Consider the following 17,314-nt stretch of genomic DNA (forward strand, 5'->3'; position numbering starts at 1 on the left):
GGGGGAAATCCTGAGGGCCACTCGGGGTGTCTTCCTGTAATACATAACTCTATTGCTTCAGCTAACTCTTCAAAGGAGAATGGAGCTAGGGTGGAAGGCACCAAGGGAGCCTCTGAGAAACCTTTTTCCAGATGACCCACTCTGTGGCATCTGCCCTCGACCTGTGGATCAGAATCCCATGTGCCCCACTCACTCCTGACCAAACTCATGTAGGGATACAGGAACCCCTGTGGGGTTACAAGTCACAGCTTAGACACTGAGCTGCCATGACCTTGTGCTAATTCCCCTTCCCAGACAGGAATGCATGAAGCCTGGGCTGATGGGGGGCGGGGTTCAGCAGCTAGGCAACAAGCCAGTACGAGGGATATGGTTTGCGTGTGGGTGGCTGAGTAGATGGGGCCCCATGCAGCCCCTCTTATCTGTGGTTCCCACCACACCTTCGTCAAGGTAGCAGGAGACAGGCTCTTCCCAGGTGACTGCTGGGACTCTGGGGTTCGCACAGAGAGCTTGCCCTGCTCTGGACTCTGGCTCTGCAGTCAGTACCACCAGGAGAAAGATAAGGTATAATAATAAAGCAATAGTTGCTGCTGGTGTGCCAGGCATGGCACTTTATAAACACTCACACAGCTTATCTCGATGTGCCCTTACAATACCCTGGGTACTGGGCACCAGATCAAGCTCTCCCTCCTTCCACAGTTGGGGAAACCAAGGCCTAGGGAGCGAGCATTAGCCAACCCCAAAGCCTGCACTCCTGAGCATAAATGCCGTGCCTCTACACCGGACGGTGGGAAACATAAGGAGACATGAAGCCAGTGAAGACACCGAAGACTGAGTCCAGAAGGCTAGAGACAGAAGAGCCCAGGTTCCGTCTAGGCCTGCAGGGATGCCGGGGTAGGTGTTAGCAGCTCACCCATGCCCCCTTTCTTCCACACATGGAGAAGCCTCATACTCAGGATGGGTGTGCTGCATCTGCTAAAAACACTTTTGCATCCAGCTAAGAAACACAGACCTCTGGGATGGGACAACCCCAAAGTTGGGAGGCGCCTGGCCTTTGCTCCTCCTTCTCTTCTCAATGACAAGGGTGCCACCTTTAAGTATGAGGCTACAAGCTCCCCTCTAAAGACAGCAGGAGGGAAAGACAAGGAAATGGATCACTGGGAATGTACTAGAGTGGTCACAAGCCTCAGGGAAGGCACCAGCAGCAGCCTCGATAGCCCATCTGGCTGACCCAAGTCTCGGGGCAGAACCAAGATCTATAGGAAGAAGTCCCAGAGGTGCAGGAAACCTAGCTTAGCAGATCCCAGGGCCAAGGGACCCAAAGTTGGTCTCAGCCACCTCCAGCAATGCTGAGCTCCCATGCCCGCTGAGCTCCCATGCCCACTGAGCTCCCATGCCCACTGAGCTCCCATGCCCGCTGAGCTCCCATGCCCACTGAGCTCCCATGCCCGCTGAGCTCCCATGCCCACTGAGCTCCCATGCCCGCTGAGCTCCCATGCCCGCAGAGCTCCCATGCCCGCTGAGCTCCCATGCCCGCTGAGCTCCCATGCCCGCTGAGCTCCCATGCCCGCAGAGGCAGTGAGTAAATGGGCAGCTGGCAAGGGTGGTGGGAAAGATTCTGATTTCGGCTGGGGCCACACTTAATGGCCTTACACACTTCAGTCACACGCACCTTTGGAGGAGAGGAAAGGAGCCTGCTGTGTGTGCCCAGTTCTGTATGGCACACAGTGACAGTCTGCAGTGACCTACAAGACCACACAAAAGCACTGCCCAACAAAATTCCCAAAAGTTAGAATATATCTGCGCTGTTCAAAGCAGCAGCTATCAAGCGGTTGAAATGTGGCTACTACAGCTAGGGACTTTTAATAAATTTAATTAAAATAGCTACATGAGAGTACTAAGGGATGGTTTAATTGGTGAAGTGTTTGCCCGGCAAGCATAAGGACCTGACTGTAACCCTCAAAATCTGCGTAAACAAGCCAGGTGTGGTGGCGGGTGTCCGTGAGTCCAGCAGTGGGTAAGCAGAGCCAGGTGTGGTGGCGGGTGTCCGTGAGTCCAGCAGTGGGTAAGCAGAGCCAGGTGTGGTGGCGGGTGTCCGTGAGTCCAGCAGTGGGTAAACAGAGCCAGGTGGATCCTGGGGCACATAGTTCTGCCAGCCTAGCCTACGCGGCAAGCTTCAGATCAAGGAATGATCATCTCAAAAAAGAAGGTGGATGTCATCTGAGAAACTATACCCAAGACTGATCTCTGACTTCCACATGTACCTATGCACCTACACCCGTGTGTACCCACACGAACATGTATCTGCTTGTACATACATACATACCTACACACACACACACATGTGGACGTCAGAATCGGATAAGGCCACCATCTCTTTCCACCCACGTCCCCACTCTCTCTGGCCGCTCCTTCTGCTAGTCCTTTCCTTTCACTCCAGCCACACGGAGTCTTCCTGCTGCTCATTTCCAAGGCCCACTCTGTTCCAGGAACACATCAGAGCACGTCTATGACATCACCCTGCCATTCCCTCTGCACACAGCCTGCTCTTCCTAGACTGTCCCCTCACTGGCTCACTTGGTCCGGTCTCTGCTTTCTCAGTGAGGGTCTCCCTGAGCACTACACTTCTGTAACAAAGAAGGACATCTCACATCTTCAGGCTTTCTTCCCCAAGCCTGGCACATAGTAGGCTTGCCATAAACATGAGCTGCATGAGCCAGGCGGTGGTGGCGCTCGCCTTTAGTCCTAGTACTTGGGAGGCAGAGGAAGGCGGATCTCTGTGAGTTCGAGACCAGCCTGGTCTGCAAGAGCTAGTTCCAGGACAGCCTCCAAAGCCACAGAGAAACCCTGTCTCGAAAAGCCAAAAAACAAAACAAACAAACAAAAAACCATGAACTGCATATGTTTGAAGCCTTAAGTGGGTGAAGATAGTGCCTCTGCCCTGGGGGATCTTTCCATCCCACATGCTTGAGAACTACATGGTCAGTCTGCCCTTTGAAGTTTCTGCATGCATTGGGTACTATGCCAGGTGCTGGTGTGCATAGCACAGCGAATTCAGACCGGACAGGAGCTAAGTGAGACCGATGGACAGGCTGGCATTACATGGTGGGGGAAAGGCATATCAAGAGAACGGAATCACACGTATGGAGAACCACCGTCAGGAGAGAAGGCCATCCCTGAGGGAACCATGGTTGAACACAGTGATGGGACATTAGTGTGAAACAGGGCTGGTGGGGTGACCCCACCACAAAGGACAGCTCTGCAAATTCTAGAAACCTATGCCTTCTCCGAAAGTGAAATCTCTGCTTTATACAAAGCATCCCTCTACCCAGTCCTAATTTCACCTACAGCAGTGGAGGACAGGTCTACATGAGGTCACACTCACCAGGTACTGTCGCGGTTCCCTGAGCATAGCTACCCACTGTCCACCCAGAGCTTGCTTGGAGGCAGCAGATGCTGTAGGTGGTCCTGTCATCCTGCCCCAAGACCAAACCCAAACCAGAAGTGGGGTGATTTCTAATCTGTTGAATACTCAAATGAGGGGTGTAAATGAGGGATAGGAGTTGGGGTCCGCCCACCAGGAAGAAGATTCTGGGGGCCCCAGTGTCTCGGCCAAGTCTAGCGGTCTGCAGCAGTGCCTCAGGCACGCGCTTGTACTGGCTGGTCCCTCTTCCCTGTCTTGCTCCCCCCACTCCCTCTCACTCCCCTTCCTCAAATTATCTCCCGGATGAACGACATACATCAAACTCTGCCTTCCACAGTACACAGATTAAGGGCCCCGAGAATGTCATGCTCACCACAGTGGACCAACCAGCTGGTTGGCGGGGGCTCACTCTGGCTGCACCCAGCAGCAAGTGAAGAGACAAGAGGGACCTTTAAGGGGACGGGGAGAGGGGTTGGCAGTGGTGGTAACAGAAAGAACGGGCTAGGGTGGGCTTGGCAGGCCAGGGTGCTGCTGAGGCCTGGCTGGGAGAGCCAGGCTTGCCCTGTGCCAGCCCCCTATCCCAGCCTGGCCCTGGAGACCTGCTGCAGACACTATTTTTAGAGAGCTGGGTGTTTGCTCGGAGGATTTGAGGCCTGGCTTTATTTTTAACTTCTTTCCTGTGGCTGGGCATGACTGCTCTGAACTGAGGAAGGAGAGTGGAAGTCAGAGCTGGCTTTGGAAACCCAGCACAGCAAAAGGCAAAATGACCCGTGTAGAGGAAGGGAGCCTGAAGCTTCAGCCGGCTGCGTTCATAGACTCCACAGCGTCCGTGTCAGGGAGGGAGGTGGGCCGCAAAACTGCATTGGCCTCTACTCACTGACCACCTCCCCGGCTCCATGGCCATGCAGAGAAGCCCAAGGCACCCCCTACCTTCATGTCATCTTGCCATAACCCCAGGAGGCAGGGCTGGGATTGTCCCATTCTACAGATGAAGCCAGTGAGATGAGGCAGGACAGGAGCCCCTTTCTTCAGTGTCCCTGGCTTCTGCTGCCACCTGCTCCCCCAGACTGAAGCATGGCCAGGGCAGCCCTGACACCTAAAAGCTAAGAGTCTGTCTCCTCCAAAGGGTGAGAGGGCTGAGATGGGGTGAGTGAACTTGAGGCCTCCACATGGCTACTGTCTTGTGGGTTCTCACCGCTCTTGTCATCTGTGAAAGATGCTTGACTAAGGCCTCCCGGGAGAAGAAGCAGATGGAGGCTCTCAGCATGGAGCCTCCCCCACCTTGTATCGTGGTAGGTAGTGTCCTGGACTTGTCACACGGCTCAACACCTTCCAGGTCCTCTCTCAAGCCCACAAGGCCACGTCTGTCCTGACCTCCATCTTATAAAGGGCACAGGGTGGGGTGGGGGAGATTACAGGGGGCCATGTAACCAGTGTGTAGGACTGGAGGCCAAGCGTCCAGCCCCTGAATATGACCTTGAATCCTCAGGTTTTCCTCCTGCAGCCTCGACGGCCCCCTCATCTACACTCCTAATTCCAGCATTCGGGCATCTGGGCCCTTCCAGTGCTGACCCCTACGTCCCTGGAACTCAGCTGACGTGCCAGGGTCAGGTCAAGCATTGGCCTCCCCCCTCTGAAGGGGGGACACCTGGACCTTCAGGGAAGGACACTTTTCTCCTGAAGGCATAGATTGCTAGCATGCCCATTCTGACTTTTCCAGTCAGGCTAAAAACTAAGGTAGAGAGGCCCTTTGGCTGCCCGGAAGCCCAGCTCACAGGGCCAGGGGTCAGGAGGCAAATCCCCTCTTTGACCACACAGGGCCCTGTCCTTTGTCCGTTAGATCCATTTATGTTCCCAGAAGCTTCGAGAAGGCATTCCCCCATCTGCTCTCCACCTCAGATCCATCTGCTTAGTCCTAGAACACCACACATCCTGGCTGGACCCCTACCCCTTCCCAGGTCTCAGTTTCTCCACTGTGAACCCGGAACACTGGGCTTCATTTCTGAGGACAAAATTAAACTGGGTGTTTGCCTAGGTTCTCTGCTCACCAAGTTTGGAAGGTCTCCCTGACACGCTGCCTCCTAATTCTCTCTGCCTCAAAGCCACAGCTGCCTCGTGTGTAGCACGTGAGTCCCACCCTGACAACTCAGGAAATTCCATCCGCCACAGTCTTCAGTCTCTGGGTGGCAGAGGGATTTTGTCCATCTGGTGAGTCACAAAGGAAGGACTCAGGGAATGGCAGGACTTTCTGCCGTTCCAACCCATTTGTGGGGAGGTTAACACTCAGTTGATGGAACCTTCTAGCAGGAATGTCAGGAGACAAGACACAGGAAAGACACCATGCAGCTGTCTGTGGGGATCTTGAAAGTGGTCCTGGGAGCAAGACACATGCCCTCAAGTATTAGACAAAGAAACAAAAAGCGAAATGCATGGTGTTGGCAATGAGGTTTGGGGGTGTCCATCTGGTGAGGGCCCCTTGGAGATGACCGGGAGTTCTGAGGACAAACACACACACTGCTTAGCCCAGAAAGCCCTCCCTTTAGGCCATAACTCAAACCTGCTACAATTGCTCTTAAAATATTTGAGAAATGCACAGGAGCAGGGTGGCCCCTGGAGAGGGATAGTTCAGGGGTGTTTGCCTGTGTTAACCTACTCCACAGTACCGTGGGCCTTACCAGGAGAGCTCATGAGGCGGCAATCAGGAGGTAACCCCTTGCAGATAGAGTCTCACATAGCCAAGGCTAGCCCCAACCTGGCTTATGTGGTGTTGGGTCCAAACCAGGGCCTTCTTGCATACTAGACAAGCATTCTACCAACTGAGCTACACCACAGCTCAGGTCCAAAGATGCTAACTAAATGGAAATCCCTGAAACGACAGATTCGTGTGCACAGGCTTTAACTAACTTCTGTTATAGCTTTGAATTATAACTGCTGTGTTGTACCTCTTATAGTTGCTGAAAAATCTCCTAGTGCACCTAATTTAGAAACTAACCTTTATTGTAGGTTCTTACGTAGGAAAAATGTCAGTGTATCAAAGGAGACAGTACGATGCATGATTGCTGCTACAGCTTAGAGCACCCCCCCATGGATAAGTGGGACTTATACAGTTCCAATGAGCCCTAAGGATGCTTGAATGTCTCTGAGAAGTTTCCTGGCTGGGCCATTGCCTTAACCAGCCTCTGTGAACACAGAGAGGGGCTGCAGTGTTCACCACAGCCTCACTTGTGGTCATGAAGATATTAAATGTTTTCAGGCGCCATGAAGACAGGTCTGTTTAACTAAATCATGGCACCAGCAGATTATGGGGAGGGGGGATATCATATAGCTCCTGGAAAGCTCTCAGAACATTGTGAAGGCAACTGTAGTTATGAAATACAGAGCCAAATAAGAGCAGAGAGGTAAATGGAAGAATTTTCCCAGTGGACTTTTAGCAGTGGTCTCGTCAGAGGCAGCTGGGGTAGGAGGAATTTTTTCATTTTTTTATTATTCTGCCCTTCCTGAAATTTTAATGCGTGTGCTGTAGAACAATGTTTAAGATGGGGAAAGAGGGCTAGAGAGACAGCCTAGTCAGTAAAGGATCTGCTATGCATACATAAGGACCTGAGTGGGATTTGCAGAGTCCACATAACAGCCATGTACCCAGGGCCTGGGTAAGTGAGGAAGAAGGCAGATCACAGACCTCCTCCCGCTTGATGTGCCTCTGTGAGCACTGTGGCGTTTAGTTGAAGACTGTTGTGTCTCTCCCTGCTGCTTCTGCTTCTCTTCTCTCACACATCCTTCAGGGCCTCTGCTCTCCTTTCTGCCCCTCCCCTATTCTGGAACTAAGTTCTCTGATCTATTATGTAAAGAACTTGGGACCATTTCATTATGTGACCTCATGGAAAACAATATGAAGTGTATAGACCCACTTAGTAAGATCTCATGCCAGAGAAGTTGCTCCTGAATCTATTTTAGATAAAATTTACCAGAAAGGTAGAAAGCAGGAGAAAGAACATACAGGAAACAGGTTAAACAGCAGCATAAGAAATGCAGCTCACCCTGGTGTAACGGTGCACTCCTTTAATCCCAGCACTCAGGAGGCAGAGACAGGTAGATCTCTGTGAGTTCGAGGCCAGCCTGGCCTACATAGTGAGTTCCAGGACATCCAGAGATGTGGATTCTGTGGATTGTTCCCTCCCCTGCCCTTGTAGTGAGAACCTGTCTCAAGAAACAGAGTCTGGGATTAAACAATGCTTTCTTGGGCAGCAAAAGAAAAGGAGTAGATAAACTAGACACCATAAAAGCTAAAAACCTGAGTGATTCAAAGGGTGCCATCACTAAAGTGAGAGCTCAGCACACTAATTTTTAAAACTAATTAGAGAAAAATAAAAAGCAAAGTTGAAAGAGCTAAGCATAGAGGCTTACACTGGTGACACTAGGAGACTAAAGTAGGAGATTCACAAATCCAAGGCCACCCTGGGCAACTTAGTGGGGTCTCATTACAAAATCAAATAAAGGAAGGACTGAGGGTATAGTTCAGTGACAGGACACTTGACTAGCATAGCCCCTGCCCTGGGTTCAGTCCTCACTATAAGGCAGGGGAGGGAACAGTCCACAGAATGAGGAAATACTTGCAAATCACAAAGAACCTTTACAGCTTAATTGAAAAGAAAAAAATACAGACAGGGTGATGACACAAGTCTGCAAAGACAGCTCCCTGGAGACTGGGGTGGGAGGTTTACAAGTTCAAGGCCAACCTGGGGGCTGTAGAGCAAGATTCTGCCCCCAGAAAGTCAGGGGTGGGGGTGGAAGAGAGAACCCAATTAAAATGGAGAAATAGATATTTCTTTGAAGAAAATATACAAAGAGCCAACGAGCTCAAGAAAGTTGACTAGCATCCTCAGATCCCAGAAAAGCTAATCAAAACCATGCTGAGACATTGCATTTAAGCAAACCAGATATGAAAGAGAATCACCCACCACAGAATGGAGATTTATTTATTAAACATACTGACAGCATTGTAGGCAATGCTCTTACATTTACATTTCATTATGTTTACTTACTTGTTTCCTATGCACGTGTGCAGGGTAGGGGCACATGTGCTACAAGGTGTGTGTGGAGGTCAGAGAACAACTTGAAGGAGCCAATTTTCTCCTTCCGTCATGTAGGTCTCAGGGATCCAGCTCAGGTCATCAGGCTTGGTGACAAGTACCTTTATGTGCTGAGCCATCTCAGCAGCCCAAATGCCATTGCTTTTTAGAAGTGCATTTCTAAGTGCTTTGAGATGAATTATCTTATGACACGCAGAGTGTAGACTATTTCAGAAAAACAAAAAATACATGTATAAAAGATGAAATAACATGACAATGCTGTTAATGATTGGCAAATCTAGTTAAAGAAGAAATGGTTACTTAATACACTAGACTATGTTAATATTTTTTTCATAACAAAAAATCTAAAGAGGAAAAATCTTATGTGAAAATACAAACACCCAGTTTTTCTTGGGAAAAAAATCAAGAATTGGTCTGGGGTGTAGCTCAGCTGGTGGTATGCTTGCCTAGTGTGGTGGCTTGAAAGGAAGTGTTCCCCCAAGGGAGTGGAGCTATTAGGAGGTGTAGTCTTGTTGAATGAAGTGTGTCACAGTGGGGATGGGCTTTGAGGTCTCCTATGCTCAAGCTACACTCATTGTAGAGGCAGTTCGCTTCCTGTTACCTTCAGATCAAACTATAGAACTCTCAGCTCCTTCTCCAGCATGATATCTGCCTGCACGCCGACATGTCCCACCATGAGGATAATGAACTAAACTTCTGATCTGTAAGTGAGTCACTCCAATTAAATGTTTTCCTTTATAAGAGTTTCTGCAAAGGAGTTAAGACTGGGCTGGTTTAACCCACAGATACAGTTGATCTGAACAAAGGGGAGCGCTTGGACCCCAGACTGATGGTTGTGTGGAAAGCATGGGACTGACCCAGACCCCCTGAATGTGGATGTCAGTGAAGAGGCCTAGGTGATCTATGGGGCCTTGGGTAGTAGATCAGTATTTATCCCAGGTGTACAAATAGACTTTGAGTGCCCATCCCACAATGAGGAATGCTTTCTCAGCCTGGACTCTTGGGGGAGGGCCTAGGCCCTGCCCTGAATGAAATGATAGACTCTGGAGATCCACCATGGAGGGCCTCACTATCCCTGGGGATCAGAGTAAGGGACTGGAGAGCCTGGTGGGGAGGGCAGGAGAGGAGGGGAGGAGGAAGGAGCTGGGATTGACATGTGAAACAAGCTTGTTTCTAAATGATATTAAAATAAAGAGTGTCTGTGGTCATGGCATCTCTTCACAGCAATAACACCATAAGATACCTGTTGAACCATCTCAGCAGCCCAAATTCCACTGCTTTTTAGAAGTGCATTTGAAGTACTTTGAGATGAATTATCTTGTGATATCTGCAGATAAATAGATATTTCAGAAAAACAAAATACATGTATAAAAGATGAAGTAACATGGTAATATGGCTAATGATTGGCAAGTCTAGTTAAAGAAGAAATGGTTCTACACTAGACTAGAGAAACTTGACTATACTAAACTATTTTACATGGTTTTTTCCATAATAAAAATCTAAAGAGAAAAGATTTTATGTCGAAATACAAACTTCCAGTTTTTCTTTAAAAAAAAAATCAAGAGCTGAGCTGGGATGTCGCTCAGCTGATGGAATGTTTGGCTAGCATGCACAACATCCTGGTACCAAATAAGCTTGGTATGATGGAAGCTACATGTAGCTCCAGGAGGAGACAGGAGATTCAAAATTTCAAGGCCATCCTCAGCTACATATATTTGAGGCTATCCTAGGCTACATAAGACTTTGTTTTACAAAAATAATAATAATCAAGAATTATGTTAATATTGCCAATGAGCCTACAGGCTGAGCTGAGCAATGTCAGACCTCATAATGGGACTTGAAGAGGCCAGGTTCCTATGTCCTAGTCAGTCAGATACAAGCCTGCGACCTATCAGTAAAAAGTAGCACCTCCATGATATCTGCATACAAAACACCAGGCATCTACTGTCTCTCCCTATGCCTGGCATTCAATACACATCCTAACCTGTGATGGGGGTCTTCTTTACATACGTTTCTCTTATTGGTTGATGAATAAAGCACCGTGGCCAATGAGGCAGGATGACAGGTGGGACTAGGAGACAAGGAGGATTCTGGGAAGTGTAGGCAGAGGGCAGTCAAGGTGTAGGACACCAGAGGAGTAAGAGATCCCTGAACCTTTCTCTGGTAAGATAAGACCACATGGAAATACTTAGATTAATAGAAAAGGGTTTGTATTTAAGACAGAGCTAGGCAATAAGAAGCCCAAGACAACGGCCAACAGTTTCATAATTAATATAGCATCTGTGTGTTCATTAGGGGCTGACACGGCTCAGGGACCAGGCTGACAGGAAAGAAGTTCTGTAACAAACCTGACCCGACCCAGCTTCCTGGCGGGCCTCAATCTCCAGCCCCCTCAGGGACTCACCATTCCCTGCATTCTCATTCCTTGGGATACACCTTCAAGTCCCCCTACCTAGCATGCATTTATCTTCTCATCTGAGAACTCCGGGTCAGAGGTGGCCACCTGCAGAGCCACCTGTGCAATGCTCTCCCTCCCCACCCACCAGCAGCTTCTCTTCTCTTTGCTACCCACCCCTGTGTCAGCTCCTTCCTTCCTCTGGTCCAGCACCAATCACATCCAGTCCCCGACTTCACCGTACACTGTGAATCCCTGGAGGATGCTGACCTTGACAGCTCACTGTGTGCCCGCTGATGCAGCACGAGCCCTGCTCAGAACAGAGGCTGCTCGAATGCTGTGACAGGAAACCCATCAAGGTGACATCACACAAAGAGGAGCCTTCTTGCACCAGGTCCTGCAAGCTTCGACTCCCAGTGTGACTCGGGTGCTTAGTCGGCTTGTGCTAAACCTAGATTCCAGACTGAGCCGCCTAATGCCACAGCCCCAACCACTGCACTGTTAACTTCTGCACTCAGAAATTCAGTCTCTAGCAACCCTGGAAGTCGAAGTCCAACACAGGACATCCCAGAGGGCGGTTTGAGGAAGCGCTGGAGGCAGAGAGTGGGACAAGGGACAGACCAGTTCAGGGATATCACTCTGGTATAATTCTGTGTTATTGGGAACGTCATCACAGGGCAGCTGAGAACTCTCCAGAAGTGTCCCTTGACTGCATGTGGAGATAGATGACAACAGCAGGGGTGTGCATGGCACCCTGGGCAGTGTTCAGCAAACAGACTCCGCTGTAAGCCCTGTAAAAGCTGTGTGGTAGGGACCAGACTCTGAGAAAGGAGGAAAGTGGGAGCTGGGAAGACCAGCAATGTGCAGCCAGAGCTCCTCCCTCCCTCAGCCACTGTCTGTGCTCCTCTCAGAGGGAGCCATGAATTGGAGTGTGGGTGGGAGTGATAACCAGAGAAGCTAAAACACCTCCCAGCCTCCCTCCACCACCTAGATTCATGACTTTAAAAGGAATTATGACAAGAGTGCTTGGCCACAAAAATACAAAGGTGTGGATCCCTTGGTGGTTGTAGGCATGATGTCATGCTTTATGTGCCTCAGTTTCCCCAGGCGGTCAGAGAACTGGCTAGATTATCTCTGAGCCCTGAATGGCTCTAAGACTCAGAACAACACTGTCCAATAAAGATGTGATGTAAGCAAGTCACATACATAATTACATTTTTTTCTAGGAGCCACCTTTTAAAAAGTAAATGGTAAAATTAATATCAAAAGTATATTTTCCCTAGCACAGTATATCTAAAATACAACCATTTCAACATGTAGTCAGTGTTATGTATATGCAAGTATGTTGCATCACATACATGTGTGCAGGTACATGTGGCTGGCTGCCAGAGGTCAATCTCAGGGTTAGTCCCTCAAGAGTTGTCCATCATGTTTTTTGAGATAGGATCTCTCACTGAGATCTTGAGATCATTGATTAGCCTAGGCTAGCTGGCCAGTAACCCCCTGGGGATTGGTCTTTCTCCACCTCCCCAGTGCTGGAATTACAAGGTCATGCAAATATGAAGTGTGTGTATGTGTGTGTGTGTATATATGTACATATGCTTATCTGTGTATCTGTGTGTATGTATGTGTTTGTGTGTTGTCTGTGTATGTCTCTGTGTGTTGTATGTGTGTATCTGTGTGTGTGTTTTATGTGTGTGCTAGAGATCAAACTCATCTCTTCGTGCTTGCACAGCAAGTACTTTATCAGCTGAACCATATTCCAAGTCTTTAATAATGTATATACATATCTATATTAATTTAACAACTTACTTTACTTTCTTTTTGTAGTAAGTCTCTAAAATCCAGTGTATATTTCCCACTTGTCAGTTAGGACTAAATATAACTCATGGGCCACACAGCCACATGTGACAAGAAGATAGCACACTGAGCAATCAGAGTCTAGAATCTTTCTGTCCATTGCCCGTCTTAAAGGGATGAGATACATGGGTTCCCTTCTTTGGCCTGGGAGAGATGTTCTGATTGTGGACACTGAACTGATGGATATAACCATGCCCAGAGCCAAGAGCTAGAGGCTACAGAGGACAGAAGCCCAGCCCTCCTGAGCCCCTGGAGGCTGCTGATGCCGGGGCTGCTTCCTGTCCCTCTGCATCCAGCTTACTCACCAAAGCCCCAGGGAGGGGGAGCCTTCAAGGAAGATGCTGCAATCCTGTGTTTCCTCCTAACCCAAAGACTCCCTTAATTGGAAATTCTGCTGGGCTTGAATTGGAGCCCAAGCCACTCCCGTTCAGGGTCTCGACTGCCTATTCACCAAGCCTCCAGCTCTCCCCAGAGCTTCCTGTACACAGCCAGCAAAACAGTGCGTAGGAGAGGCTAGGTACCAGTTTCTCATTCCACAAGCACAGGCCAGCTACGGACGGAGCCTAGGGACCTTCTTGGTGACAGAGCCACACATTCAGATGCATGGGTGCACACAAGGGCAAGGGCAGGGAAAGTAAGAGAGCAGTCAAGAGTATCTCTGCACCCCACAGGGAGATTTCAGGGGACGTGCTCCTCACTAAGTATCCATTGCTTTGTCTAAAAAGCTGAGCATGTTGACTGGCAGTGGTTTCCACTGCTCCGTGCCAATCACTAGCTCGTTACCTCCTAACCTCCTCTCTGCCCTATGAGGCATGAGGATCCCACAGTCAGATGGGGAAGCAACTTGGGCAAGGTCACACAGCTGGTCCAAGAGGTAAAATGTCATCTCAAAGTCTTCTGATTCAGTATTCTGTTCACGGTTGACCCAAGATAGCCCTGGTTCCCACCGGTCACAACCATTTGGAGGGACTGAAAAATGATCGGGATTGAGTGCATGATGCAAAATTTCCAAAGAATCAAGAAAGAAAGAGAGAGAGAGAGAGAGAGAGAGAGAGAGAGAGAGAGAGGGAGGGAGGGAGGGAGGGAGGGAGGGAGGGAGGGAGGAAGGAAGGAAGGAAGGAAGGAAGGAAGGAAGGGGAGAGAGACAGAGAATGAATGAATGAATGAATACAGGCATTTGTAGGAAAACAATCAAAATTCAAATGAATCCTACAGTTTAGTGGATGATAATGTGCTGATGTTGTATTGTATGTCCATGTGTGTTCATGTAGATACACACATGCATACAGACACATGCACCCACATGTACATGTGTAGAAGTCAGCAGACATCAGATGGTATTCTTCAGCCACCAGCTGCCTGGCTGGCCAGCAAGCCCCCAGAATGCACCTGTCCCTACCTCCCCAACAGTGGGGTTACAAGGACATCATCATACCTGGCTTGTTTGCTTGTATGTGTGCATGCTTGTGTGCGTGCCTGCATGTGTGTGTGTGTGTGTGTGTGTGTGTGTGTGTGTGTGTGTGTGTGTGTGTGTGTGTGTGTGTGTGTGTGTGTGTGCTTTATTATGGTTCTGGAGATCGAACTCACATCCTTATGCTTACCAGGATAAGCACTTAGCTGACTGGGGTAACCTCTCATTTGACAAATGCATTGCGTCAATCTAAGAAGTCAACATTAAAGATTTGATGGAAGGACATGGGAGCTCTTTGTATCTCCTCAAAACTTTCATCTTCTAAGACTTATTTGGTCAGTAATTCAGTGTACATGGGAGGGCTGTGCATGTGCCCGCCGAGGGAGAGAGAACATGGGATTCCCTGGGGTTATAGGAGGTTACATACTGCCTGATCTGGGTGCTGGGAACCAGACAAGAGTGCTGGAAACTGAACTTTTGTCGTCAGCAAGAACAGTATTCTCTTCCAACCACTGAGCCACCTCTTTGGGCCCCTCCTCACAACTTTCCTGCAAACTTAAAATTACCCCAACATAAAGTTGGGTCTTTCCAAAAGTGTTCCCTTTACTGCATAAAAGTATTCATGGTTGGACAATGAGTTGTATGGTCACCTGCTCATTGGCCTGGTCTGCCTCAGTCAGTTTGTGCTGCTGTAACAGAATACCTCACTGCAGCTTATAGCTACAGGAAGTTATTGCTCACCTTTCTGAAGACTGACAAGTCAAAGCAAGTTTGACTTTAGATAGACCATTCTCTTTCATAATGGCAGCTTGTATACTCTAGCCTTTGGAAGAGATAAAGGCTGGGTTGTAATGTCAGAGGCAAACAAGGGATGGAGAACTTGCCAAGTCAGTAAAGTGTCTGTCACACAAGCATGAGGGTCTGAGTTTAAACTCTGGCACCCATGCAAAAAGCCAGGCATGATGGTTCCTATTCATGATCCTAGCACTGGCAAGGCAGAATCAGGAGGATCCCTGGGGCTCTCTGGGCAGCCAGAAAGCTCTGGGGCCTGCTGAGAAATACTGTTTTAAAAGGCAAGGTGGACAATAGCTCCTGTGAAATGACACCTGAGGTTGATCTCTGGCTTCCATGTGACATCTGTACACATGTTTGTGTACATGCAACACACACGCTGTGGGACTGGGGGTGGCAAACTCACTCTTTTCTAATGACTCAATCACTTCTCAAAATTCCCACCTCTTGAGACTGTTACTACAGCAATTACATTTCCCCACAAGTTCAGACAGGAGAAACAGTCTAACCCTAGCGGCCCCTAACCAAGACGTCATAAGAAAACCACCCTTAATTTCTTTCCTGTTTTGCAGTACTAACTGTCACATTCACAACAATTTGAAGTTTAAGGTTATACAGGATAAAACCTTGGAATCAGAAAGCTTGGGTTCAAGACTTTCGTGGTGTTGGGTACTGTTACGGTTTGAAACAGAAATGTCCCCACAGGCTCATGTTTTAAATATTTATTTATTTATTATTTTATGTGTATGTACATGCACCTGGGTATATATGTACATCACATTCATACATGAGCCTGCAGAATCAGAAGACATCACATCCCCTGGAACTAGAGTTGAAGGCAGTTGTGGGTAGTAGGAACCAAGGCCAGGTCCTCTGCAAGAACAGTGAACACTCAAGCCATCTCTCCAGATGCCATGCTCTTCAAATGCCTGCTCTCCAGCCCGTGGACTATTTTGGAAATTGTTGGAGGTGAGGCCTAGCTTGTAAAAGGTCACTAGGTGCCCCCAGGTACTCGTGGCCCACTTCCTGTCTCACTCTCTGCTTTCCGGCCCATGCAGGAAGAGCTGATGCCTCTACCACACTCATGGCCACCAGGAACTGTGTTGCTCTGCCATGCCTTCCCTTCCTCGACAGACCGAAACCCTCAAAGCTGGGTGAAAAAAAACCAGTCTCCTCTGTTTCTGTCATATAATGGCATCATCAAGGCACAAAAAAGTGAGGAATGCAGGCATTCTGTATTCTTTGAGCTCAGTTTCACGTCTGTCAAATCTGTTAGATGTCATTGACTGCTGGCATTATTGTGCCTGTACTTGGTGTTCACACTGTAGTGAGTACTATAAAGAAACTTCCAGATTCTGCTTCAGGACCCAAGGACTTCCTTCTCCCACCCTAGCCACTTGGAGAATCACAGACTCCCAGTCCTCTCTAGGGAGAGGACCTGGGCCAGCCCTCAGGCCACCAGTCCTTTCTGAAGAGAAGGCTACATTTCCACATACAGGGTTTGGTCCAACTCCCCAAATAGGGTTGACATCCCTCCACAGAGAACCCCACCTGGTTGATGGAAGCCTTTGTGGAGATCTCATTGCTGCTCAGCCTCCCCTCCAGCCCCATCCTGTTCCTTCCCTCTTCCAGAACATTGATCCTAAGAGTGCTCCCCATAAACATCCTCCCACACTGGGATCCCCATCTGAGAGTCTGCTTCCAGGGGACTCACCAAGAGCACCTCACCTGCACTGGCTTTCTCCACCCTGGACAACTAAGAAGCAGTGACACCACGCAGGGAAATGCAACCCTTCTGGGTGAGTGACTAGACAAAGCTTCTTACTACTGTGAGTCTCACTGAGCACAAGAAACCTTGTAAGGTGGCTAACGGCATGGGAGGGGTCGATATTGTTTGACACACACTGGAAGACAACACTGACCTCCATGTGTTTTAGAATGAGAAGACATCCGGGGATAGAATGGAGATGCTAGGGTGGGTGGTGAGCAGGGGACAGGGCCAGCAGATGCACAGGAGGCAGGCTGAAAAGGTGAGCAGGGCTGAGTGAATTGAAGCGTGGCCAATGGTTGGAGGGAAGAGTGGCTAGGTGTGGAGGTGGCTAGATGGCTGGATGGTGGAGGGGTCATTGGGTGACTGAGAGCAGGTATTTGAATGAGTAAAAGCGTGGCTGGGTGGCGGAATAAATGGAAGTAGCTGTAAGCAGTGCGGTGGATGAGTGGATGGATTCATTACTGGCTTTTACAACAGGCGAAGTAGCTGACTAAAGCGATGGCTGGCGGATGGGGGGGCGGATATGTGGGCAAATAGATCTGCGAGCAGTTGGATCAGTGGTTGGGTAGATATT

At 49.0% G+C, this 17,314-nt stretch overlaps 1 protein-coding gene across 1 annotated transcript in view; it reads right to left on the reverse strand.

Moving 5' to 3' along the window:
• The window catches only part of Jph2 (junctophilin 2), a 61,477-nt gene that overhangs the window by 19,280 nt on the left and 24,883 nt on the right, over positions 1–17,314 (reverse strand).

Source organism: Mesocricetus auratus, unplaced genomic scaffold, assembly GCF_017639785.1.
Source record: "Mesocricetus auratus isolate SY011 unplaced genomic scaffold, BCM_Maur_2.0 Super-Scaffold_100028, whole genome shotgun sequence".
Classification (NCBI taxonomy): domain Eukaryota; kingdom Metazoa; phylum Chordata; class Mammalia; order Rodentia; family Cricetidae; genus Mesocricetus; species Mesocricetus auratus.